A 9,974-nucleotide genomic window follows, 5' to 3' on the forward strand; every position below is an offset into this window, starting at 1 on the left:
TTTGGTCTTAGTTGTCCTTTAAGTTTAGCTGTAGTAAAGATTATTGTATTTTAAACACACACATACACATATTCTTGAGGAATGATGTAAGAGATTTTCAATGGCCATTTTTACCATTCTCTATTTTTACTTTAAATACAAACTTGAGAACCTAATTCTATGTAAGCTGTTATCTACTTACATTTTTGGAAAATTATACAAATACCTATAGGTTTACCAGTGCTTTCTTATTACATGCCTTGTCCTAGGTTGATTGTGTCACTGACAATAGTTTGGAAACACGGAAGCAATAATTAAGCTCCATGAGAGATGACACTAATGCCTTATAAACTAAACAGATGACTCAACTATGGAAGGAAAATGAGTATGAATGTTTAAATAGGTCTTAACTGGGTTGGAAAGGAGGTGGGGATGTTGAGGAAGAAAGAATAAAAGAGAATGGGTGTGAGAAAGGAAATATCAATGGAACGTTGAGATTGCAAATGAAACCCACAGAAGTCAGGAAATTCAGGAGTTAAGGTTCCCACTGCTCCCTTAATTCTGCCCCTGGTGTTGGGCAAATGCATTGTGTATGTATCTTTCATTACCAGATCCCATAACACTTAGCAACAGAGCCCATTTAGGGCGGTGATGAAGAAGCATATTGCTCCTTATGAAATGAGCTTTAAATACATCGAAAGGTTAACAACTAGTATAACAAGGTACTTTTTTCTATAAAATCTTAATGTTAATTATAAAATCAGATAACATTTTTATGGCGTGAAATATGAAATACACAAGGCAGCACTCCCCTGGGGCACAATTGATGTGCACTCTGTTCACAATGGAATTTTCCCACCTTCAGAGGATAAAAGTGTAAATAATTCTTTCTCCCTGGAAAACTAATATGAAAATTAGCTAATGTAGCAACATTTCAGAATCTCTGCTTTACATAGGAAGGATACACGTCTGAGGCTACAAACTATAGTTAAGATAGCCATGTATTAATAAACTAATGCGAGGCAGGAGATGGGGAATAACAAATAATTCCTACCTCCCACCAAAAAAAATTAAAAAAACATTTTTGGCCAATTTTGGAAAGCTGTGTAAGGCATTATTTTCCTTTAGATTTATCTTCCTAATGATGTTTATTCTTGTTAAATGAATGCCTCTCCAAATGTACTCAAGGTTAAGAAGTATCCCAGGAGTGTGTCCACTTGGAGATTAAAAACAAAGCAGTATAGGATAAAAAGGTGCACAAATCATTTATAAAATGCCCCTGAAGTTGCAGTAAACAGTGAGTGAACAGTGAAGAGTGAACTGTGTAGACACAGCAGTTTAGTGGTTATTAAGGAATTACAGAAGCTTTTAAAGAGTAAATTAACCCTTCCAGGAGTGGCTGTATCATTTGTGGGGCCCAGTGCAAAATAAAAATATGAGACCCATGTTAAAAATATTATTAAGAACTTCAAACAGATAAACAACAAAGACCTATGGCACAGGGAACTATATTCAATATCTTGTAATAACCTATAATGGAAAAGAATCTGGAAAACTATATATATATATATGTCTAACTGAATCACTTTGCTGTAATCTGAAACTAATACATTGTAAGTCAACTATACTGCAATAAAAAATAAATAGGGCTTCCCTGGTGGCACAGTGGTTGGGAGTCCGCCTGCCGATGCAGGGGACGCGGGTTCGTGCCCCGGTCTGGGAGGATCCAACGTGCTGCGGAGCGGCTGGGCCCGTGAGCCGTGGCCGCTGAGCCTGCGCGTCCGGAGCCTGTGTTCCGCGGTGGGAGAGGCCACGGTAGTGAGAGACCCGCGTACCGCAAGAAAATAAATAAATAAATAAATAAATAAAACATTTAAAATTTAAAGAAAAAAAATATTAAGAACTTCAAGATGGTGTCAGTAGAGCATTAAACCAAGTGCAAGCCCTTCTGAGCACAGGGTCCTGCATGACTGCATAAGTTGCACACCCAGACCCCTTCTTTGGTTAAATGAACACCTCTCCTCTGCCTTTCTTATAGCACCTATCACTTTCTATTATTCTTAGTCCTTTGAGTCTCATCCTTAATTCTCCCTCTGGTCTGGACATTCCTTGTGGGCAGGGACTCTGAAAACAGCACGGACTCTGGAATCAGATAAATCTGCCTTTACATTTCCAGCCTCCACCACTTTTTAGTTATATGAACTTAACCACATTACTTAATTTCCCTGAAACTCAGTTTTCTCATCTGCAAAATGAAAGAGGAAAGGATTGCTGTGAGGATAAATTAATTTCGCAGTGTTTGGCCCATAGTGAGTACTTAAGAATAGTGGTTGTTCATATTATTGCATTATAAGGTTGCTGTGAGGATTCCTGTGAGATAATAGAAGGAACTTCACAATGTTTAATGCTATGGGGCTGGTTGAAAATCGTATGGGAAGTTCATACAGTGGTGTGTCCAGAGCACTCTATCAATGGTACACCAATTAGCAACAACAGCAGTACCTGAGAGCTAGTTAGAAATGCAAATTCATGGACCCCAGCCCAGACCTCCTAAATCAGGAACTCTGGGGGTGGTTCATTGGGTGTGCCAAGCCTCCAGGTGATTCCAATATGCTCTCAAATTTGAGAACCACTGCTCTACTACATGAGTTGGATCTGTGAGCTGACGAAGAAAGTCTTCTATGCTATATTTTTATTAAATTACAAAGCAAGGTGCAGAAGGGTTCCCAAACTGATTTCAAGCCCAGAGATTTTCCAAAATTGAAGCCCATTTCTCCACCCTGGAGACGTTAATGATGGTATTGCTCTGGCCAGGGATGGAGGAACTAGTCTCACTCCTCAAACTTGTACCCGTTTCGCCTCTGGGGAGAGGAGCCCTTAAATATTTTCCTTTTTCCATTTTGACTTTCTATACTGTTAGAATTTTCTTAACCATTCATATACATACATATGTGCATGTATACACATATATATATATACATATATAAATCTTGTCATGTGGTTTTTAAAAACTATTCCTCTTTATTTTTTTAACAATTATTTTAAAGTAAATAAGCACATGCATTCTAAATATGAAAAAAGCATGGTTCTGATTAACTAGAATGAGGCCAGAATAAAAGGTGTTTGAAAATCAGGCCAAGTAGTAAGGGCCGTTCCTCTAGAAGCAGAGAAATAGCCATAATCTGTGGACCTCTAACCAATGGAGCCAAGCAAACCCTCCTTGCCTGGGAAATCCTGACAGCAGGGCCTCTAATTTCATGAAATAAGCCAAGTTGACCTCAAAAACCGTTGGCAAGGAAATTACACAGGAGCCAAGGTACTTCACACAATCTCTCTTCGGGTTTTCATTCTTTTAGGGTTGGTTTCCATGGAAATCTGCACCTGCCAGTTCCCTGGGGTCTCTAAGCCTGAGGACTGTGAGGAAACAGGGAGGAGAAAAGTGGAGACAGTGCAGATTTTATAGGCTTCTTTTACTTAGCATTTTCACTTACAGTGTTCTCAGAAGCCTAATTGTGAGGCTTAGAGAAATTCCATTTGTAATATCCCCTTTATTTACCACTTTCGTGCTTTCTGGAACCTTGAAAACATAAGATAGCAAGGCTTCAGTGCATAGTTATTTTGTGTACAGATATGAAATTGGGTCAAAAGCCAGGAACAGTATTGTTTTCAGAATGTTTTAGTAATGATAAGAATCCTTTATATTTACAAAGAGAAATCCTTACCCAAAGACCCCAGAGCCCTTTAAATCTTTGAAATCTGCCTTGAGCCAGAGAAGTAAGAGCACATATTTCTACAACTTTGAATCCAGAGTGTTAAAGTCACTAAGACAGGTGGTCACCAGCTGGGAAGCAGTGAGCACAGCCAGGTGACCTCTGAAAACCCCTTCTGAAGTAAGAATGTGTGACAATTGTAGTTACAGACCAGAAGTGTCTCTGCCGACCCATATGTGAAGCTCAATCCTGATCGGCTACATGGCTCTGTGCCTTCCCTCTCCTCCTGTAAAAATTTAGGTTGAGAAAGGATTACATGAATTTCTGCTCCAACTGAGAGGGCACCAGTCAACTTTGACTGAGTTCTGTTTGTGGATTACTGAGGGGGCCATAGGAAGGTGATAGCAAATAAATAGAAGAAAGTACCTAAAGAAGCTTACAACTGTTTAGGAATACACAGTATATGATGCACCTAATATATTCAAAGGGCACTTGTGTTACTTTTACACAGCAAAATTAGCCTTGTTTCTGGGACACCATTTCAAAATTGACCAAGAGGCTCAAGGCCAGGTTGGTGTTAAAAAATTGGAGGTATAATATCTATTTTTTGTATCTGGTTTGCTTGCTTGATGGTTGATTGGTTTTATGTAGAATATCTTAAATAAAACAGTTTTACTGAAGTATAACTTACATACCATAAACACCCGTTTTTAAGTAATTAAATGAATTTTAGTAAATTTATAGAGTTGTGCTACCATCACCACAATCCAGTGTCAGCATAATTCCATCACCCCAAAAAGATTCCTCAGGTCCGTTTGCAGTCAGTGTGTACCCCAGACAACCAATGAACTGCTTTCTGTCACTATCGATTTTCCTTTACTGGGCATTTCATATAAAGGGAATCATACTATAAATATTGTCTTTTGGCTCTGGCTTCTTTCATTTAGCACAATATTTTTTAAATTGATCCATGCCGTAGCATGTATCAGTAGTTTTATTGCTGAAAAGTATTCCATTGTACGAATATACTGCATTTTGTTATCCATTCAATAGTTGATGGGCCCTTGGGTGGTTTCCACTTGGGGCTATTATGCATAAAGCTACTATAAACATTCACATAAAAGTCTTTGGGAGAACACAAGTTTTAATTTCTTTTGAGTAAATACTTAGGAGTAGAATTACTGGGTTGTATGATAAACTTATGTTTAACTTTTTAAGAAACTGTCAAAATGTTTTCCAAAGTGGCTGTACCAATTTACATTTTCATCAGCAATGTATTAGGGTTCCAGTTTTTCTACATCCTTAACAATATTTGCTACAGTCTGATTTTTTTTTTGTTATAGACTTTCCAGGACTGTCTTATTGTGGCTTTGATTTGAATTTGCTAAATGACTAATGATGGTGAACATCTTTTCATGTATTATCAGCTATTTGTATATCTTCTTGGCAAAATACCTAATCCAATAATTTGTTCAATTTTAAATTTGCTTGTTGTTCTAGTATTGAATTGTAAGAATGCTTTCAATGTTATGGATACAAATCCTTTAACAGATATATGTTTTGCAAATATTTTTATCCAGTTGTGATTTGTCTTTTCATTTTCTTAACTGTGTCTTTGAAGTGCAAAAGCTTTTCATTGAGATTTATGAAATTTTTCTTTATGGATCTTGATTTTGGTGACATATCTAAGAACTCTTTGCCTATCCTAAGATCAAAAAGATTTCTTGAATGTTTTCTTCTGGAATTTTTATAGCTTTTTACATTTAGATGGTGTGGTACATTAATCTATTTCCAGGTATTAAACTAACTGTGCTTTCTTAGAAAAAATGCCAGTTGGTCATGGTGTATAATCCTTTATATATGTTGCTGGATTTGGTTTTCTAATATTTTAGAACTTTTCATCTGTAATCTCAAGGGATATTGGTCTATAGATTTCTTGTAATGCCTTGTCTGGCTTTATTATCAGGGTAATAATGGCCTCATAGAATGAGGTGAAAAGCATTCCCTCCCCTATTTTCTTGAAGAGTTTGTGAAGGATTGGTAATGTTGGCTCTTTAAACATTTGATAGAATTCACCATAGAAGACATGTGAGCCTGGGCTTTTCTACATAGGAGAGTTTTAATAACCAATTCAATTTCTCTACTTGTCAGAGTGCTAGTCTGATTTTCTATTGCTTCTTGAGTCAATTTTGGTAATTTCTGTCTTTCTTGGATTTTTTCATTTCATCTAAGTTGTCCAATGTGTTATGTAAAATTCTTCCTAATATTTCCCCTTATAAGCCTTTTTTATTTCTTCAGGGTTAGTACTAATACCTTCTCTTTCATTCCTGATTTCGGTAAGTAGTGTGTCTTCTCTCTTTTTCTCTCAGTCAGCCTAGCTAAATAATTGTCAATTTTGTTGATTTTTCAACCTTTGGCTTCATTAATATTCTCTATTGCTCTTCTGTTTTATGTTTTACTGATTTCTACTTCAGTCTTTATTGCTTCCATTATTCTGCTTGCCTTGTGTTTAGTTTGCTCTTCTTTTCATAGTTTCTTAAGGTAGAAGCCTCAGTTATTGATCTGAGATTTTTCATCACTTCTAATATAGTTTTAAATTTCCCTCTAAGCACTTCTGTGGTCGCATCCCACAAAGTTTTGGTTTTCATTCTATTTAAAGTATTTTCTAATTTCCATGTGATTTCTTTCTTGACCTATATATTATTTGGAAATGTGTTCATTTCCAAATTGGGGTTTTTCTAAATTAGTTTCTGTTGTTGATTTCTAATTTAACTATGTTATGGTCACAGGAAATAATTTGTATGATTTCAATTCTTATAAATATAGTGAGTCTTGTTTTATGGCATAACATATGGTCTTTCCTGGAAAATATTCCATGTGCTCTGTTGTTGGGTGGAGTATTCTACAGATTGTTAGTTGAAGTTGGTTGATATACATTATATCTTCCTAATTAATTGGCCCTTTTACATTATAAAATGTGAAATTTTGTCTCTAGCAACATTTTTAAAGTCTATTTTTTTCTGATATTAATAGAGCCATTCAAACTCTCTTACGGTTATTGTTTGCATAGAATATAATTGTCATGCTTTTAATTTTAACCTATTTGGATCAAAAGTGTTTCTTTTATAGGCAGCTGGAGCTTGAAGTTTTATTCAGTCTAATAATCTTTGCATTTGATTAGTTTTTAAGCCATTCACATTTAATGTAATTATTGATATCATTTGATATATATCTTCCATTTTACTTTTTATTTTCTGTTTCATGTCTCTTTTTTTCCTCTGTTCCTGCATTACTCCTTTTTTTTGTGGTAAATCGATATTTCTAGTGCATCATTTTAATCTCTTTGTTATTTTATTTCTTAAATAGTTTGGGGTTTTTAAAGTGGTTGGTTTAAGACTTGCACTACAGATCTTAGCTTATTTCAACCTATTTCAAATTAATACTAACTTAATTTTTATAAAATATATACACTTAGTCCAATATAGCTCCATTTCTTCCTCCCTCCTTTTTGCTATTATTTTCATATATATTACATCTTTGTGTTATAAGATTAGTAATGCAGTTTTATGAGTATTGTTTTATGCAATATTACATATTTTCAACCAGTTAAGAGGAGAAAAGAGAAGAAACTATATTTATACAATTTCATGTATTTTCCTGTATATTTAATTTTGCAGTGTTATTTATTTCTTCACATGGGTTCTAGCTACCATCTAGTATAATATATCTAGTATGATTTCCTTTCAGTCTGAAGGAATTCCTTTAGTATTTGTTGTAAGATAAGTCTGATAGCAACAAATTCATTCATTCTTTATTTATCTGGTAATGTCTTTAATTTTGGAATGTCAGTTTGGGATTGTCCGTTTGTAATGGATTTAGAAATCTTAGTTAGCAGTCACACTCTTTCAGCATTTTGAAAACATCATCCCATTGTCTTCTTGTTTCCTTTGTTTTCAATGAGAAGTCTGTTGTTAATCATAGTATTGTTCCCCTGTATGTGATGTGTCATTTTTTTCTTATTCTTTTCAAGATTTTCTTTGTCATTGGTTTACAACCACCATTTGACTATGACACCTCCAGGTGTGACTCTCTTTGTGTTTATCTTCCTTGGAACTCACTGAGTTTGTTGGATATGTGGACTAGTTTTTAATAAAATTTGGAAAATGTTTGGCCATTATTTCTTCAAAAAATTTTTCTGACGTTTTCTCTCTCCTCTTTTTCTGAGACTCCCAATATACATATGCTAGTATGATTGATAGCATCCCATAGGTCTCTGAGGTTATCCTCATTTTTCTTGATTTTTTTTCTTTCTTCTCCAGCTTAAATAATTTCTACTCATTCACCTTCAAATTTGCTGACTCTTTCTCCTACAATCTCAAATCTGCTATAGAGCCCCTATGGTGATTCTTCACTTCAGTTATTTTACTTTTCAAATGAAGAATCTCCACTTAATTATTTTGTATTTATTGAGATTTTATTAATCTAGACTTTATTAAGAGTCTCAATTTGATTAATCATTGTTATCATAGTGTTCTTTAATTCCTTGAAAGTTACTTTTAGTTGCTTGAATGTATATATAATAGCTGTTTTTAAGTCTTTGTTTAGTCCAACAACTGGACTCCTCAGAGAGAATAGGTATTCATTTTTTTTCCTGAACATGGGTCATAGTTTCCTATTTCTTTGTATGCCTTACAATTTTTTTTTGTCAAAAACTGAACACTTTAAAACTGGACATTTTGTGTAACATGATACAACAACTCAAGGTTTCCTATTTTTCTTTCCTGGAAGCTATTATTGTTGCTGCTTTTTTGTTTGTTTCTTTATTTGTTTAGTAATTTGCCTGGACCAATTCTGTGGAGTCTGCCTCCCCCATAGCATTTGACCACTAGTGTCTTTGCTCAGATTTTTCTTCATTCTTGCTTTTATTTGTTGAGTTTGGCTTCCTTTGATTTGCTCTTGCGTAAGCGTGGCTTAATGGTCAGCTAATGCTTGGTCAGAGATTGTACTCAAACACCTTGAGCCATTCTACCACTTGACAATAGAGCTACGTGTAGACTGGGAAATGTATTTAAAGTTTAGGTGGTTTACAAAACTGCCCTGACTTACTGTCTGTGTGTTCAAAACCTCACAATCAGCCAAAATACATAGCTAGGGACCTTTCCAACCTCTCCTGAGTATGTGTATAGCCAAAACATGCAGACAGCTTTCCAGATGACCAGAAATATCTTGGAGCTTATCAAGGTCCATCAAGCCTATATTATTCTCTGGCTCTCCCTGTAAAAATTTTCCCCCAAGCAAGATCACAGCTTCAGGCTAGTTGAATTATTGGCCTTCTTTGTTTGCCACCAAGATCACACTATTTTCAATAACACTTAGGGATGTGATTTTTTTGCACTCTGTTCCAAATCAAGTCATTCCTTCCAGCAGTGAAGCTGCTGGTCTTCTTATCTTAACATGCCACAACAGAACTTCTGTACTAACTGAAATGGAAGCATCCCCAGGCTGAAATGCCATCAATTTTCACTGTTCTACCCCAAAGTTCTAAATTTGTTTTTATATCTTTGGTAGATTTATTTGTTCTAAATAGTTGTTTTCACAATTTTGCCCAATTTTATCATTGCTTTCTGGGAAGGGGATTTGCCTTGCTCCTTACTTCTTCTGTCTGGAATCCCTGAACTCTAGAATAAAATTGTGTGTCTTTGGAATCCCAGCAAAGAGATTACTGATGGGAAGAAATCTAGAAAATATCACTTTATTACAAAATAAAATAAAAATAAACAACCTGGAGTTGATTGCCCCTCCCAAATTGGTACTAAGCCCAGAGATTTCCGAAAACTGTACTCATTTATCCACTTTGGCAGGTGGCACTAAGGGTGCTCCCCAGGCTGGCCAAGTTTACCCACTCTGGTGTATACTGTTTGTTGATATGTGTGCCTTTTTACCAAGCCTCTAGGAAATAGCCTCTCCAAGTGAATCAGGATGTTAAGGGATATATTGGCTCTTACAACTGAAAAAATCAGGGTGAGGATCAGGTGTGGTTCAATCAGGCTTCCTATGAGGTTCTTGCCTCTGCTCATCCTTACCTTCATCATCAGGCTGCAGCAGTTTCAAGAATAATACCTGCACAGCATCTCAGAGAGAGGGAGGAAAGGACTATTACTTCCTCTGGCTCTCTCACTAAAGAAAAAACTCCCATTACCACATTTCCTTGAAAACATACCCATTTCTGAGCCAATTCCTTTGGTCAGAGGAATGCCATATGCTGATTGGCTATAACCTGGGTTT

This window comes from Globicephala melas, chromosome 15 (genome assembly GCF_963455315.2).
Source record: "Globicephala melas chromosome 15, mGloMel1.2, whole genome shotgun sequence".
Lineage (NCBI taxonomy): Eukaryota > Metazoa > Chordata > Mammalia > Artiodactyla > Delphinidae > Globicephala > Globicephala melas.